A 2,103-nucleotide genomic window follows, 5' to 3' on the forward strand; every position below is an offset into this window, starting at 1 on the left:
GTTTCTTAGGTAAAATTTTTTTTTAAGAAATAAAACAAGTTTAATTTGAAATAAATTTGTAGCTCAGTTCTGTGTAATAATTTCTTGAATTTTTACGAACAATTTTTTTTTATTTTTTTATATTTTAAATAAACTTATTAATACACATTGTAAATTATATGTGATTACTCGTATAATGAGGTGTTCTATAAGTCGAAATCATTATTTTGTACAGTACTTAGTTTTTTCTTCTAGCTTTAGCCTTAATACACAATCAATCTTAAATTTCTCGTATAATTTTTTTTTTGCAATAAAGTTAATTAATTTAAATGAATAAAACTTGGTACAAACATATGTATAGCACTTAACCAAATAAGTCCAAAAAGCTGTGAATTTATTATGTAATATTTTTTTTAATATTTATTTATATTTCGAAACTTATTTCGTACAACTCCTACAATACGATATACTATATATCTGTATAAGTGTATAATATGTAATGTATGTAATTAAGGATATATTAACTTAGTTAATTGGTATTTTATTCTTAGCGTTTTATTGTGAAATTGCTTTTCGTAAAAGTTTAAATGTATGCGGCATATGCTTTAGCACACACACATACATATGTTTGTATGTTTGCATACGTATATTTTACATATGAACAAGTGTATATGTACTTATATATCTCTTATAGTTTTTTGTTAATAAAAAGTTCTGACAGAGCATTTTCGGCGCACTCATTTCAAACATCGCTTGCTTGCCAACACTTGCAGCTATAAAAAAGACAATTACAAATACTACATTTTATAATAAGAAATATTTTATAAAAATTATTTTCTTTTATACGAATATAAATAGTACACATGTATATATAAATATATATGAATATAGTTAATGTACATATGTTATTTTATCAAAAGATGTATACAAGAAAAACGAATTTCAAATGTTACGTACAAATTGTTAATATTTATGCCAATTACAAAAAATTATTACGATTTTTTTGCATGGAAACATAGTTGTTTCAAAAGTGTTACTGATCGAGAAATTGCTTAATAATTTCGTTTACTTATCTCTAATTGTTACTTTTTGTTTTGTTTTATTTTTTTAATTTTTTAGGGTTGCAAAAATGCCGGGGAGTTATTGGAAAAAACTATTTATAAAATCATTAAGTTAAAATAAACACATGTGCAAATGTTTTTAATGACTAGCAAATATATTTAAAAAGAATAAGAATAAATTATTGCAAAAAGAAAAATATAATAAAATATATTTTCATTTATTAAAAACTTATATAAAGTAGAGTATAACAAAAAATTTATATTCTTTAAATCAACTGTAGGCTATAGAGTATGTAGGTAGTATTTGAGTCCAGTCTGAAAATTTCGCTCGGAGATTGTAACTTTAACTTAGATAATAAACTAAACCAGATTTTGAGAAGATATCTTGAATGAAAAAGTTGTTCATACCAGCACTTGATTTAGATCGTTCAGTTTGTATGGCAGCCATATGCTGTGATGATCCGAAAATTGTAAATAAAGCGCAAAATATTTAAATATCGATCGAGTTCGAAATTCAGCTTTACCGGGACGGGACGAGAAAGCGTTGTCGCATCACCATATCCTTTACTTTTTTTTTATTTTCATCAGTCGAAGGTCGTCAAGAACGAGGAATGTCTTCAACGATCTCTCGACCGTCTTTGAAGGCATTGTAGCACCCGTAGGCTCGTGTTTTTGAGTCACAATAAGTTTTTTCCAATATTCGCACACGAAATTTGGTTAGAAATACAAAATTTAAGACAAATTTTTTGTTCGATATTTTTAAACATTTTAAAATCGCAACGCACTACTGAGGTGTACCGACTTAAGCAGCTGTTGTAAACAAACTAGTTGACAGAGCGCGGTCGTAGTTGGCATTGTAATTAAGGACAGTTACAGGAGTATACAGATTTTTAATATCATTTAGCCGGTGAATTTAATTACAATTTCCGGGTGGGTTTTTGTCAAAATATATACGTAAGTAATTACTTGTTTGCCAACCAAAAAATATAATATAATATGAATATGCACCGCTTTAGTTAAACGAAGCATGCTGAATTTTGTTTTGTGTATTATTTAAAAAATT

The sequence above is a fragment of the Bactrocera latifrons genome, unplaced genomic scaffold (genome assembly GCF_001853355.1).
Source record: "Bactrocera latifrons isolate USDA-ARS-PBARC rearing strain unplaced genomic scaffold, ASM185335v1 scaffold_75, whole genome shotgun sequence".
In the NCBI taxonomy this organism is placed as follows: Eukaryota; Metazoa; Arthropoda; class Insecta; order Diptera; family Tephritidae; genus Bactrocera; species Bactrocera latifrons.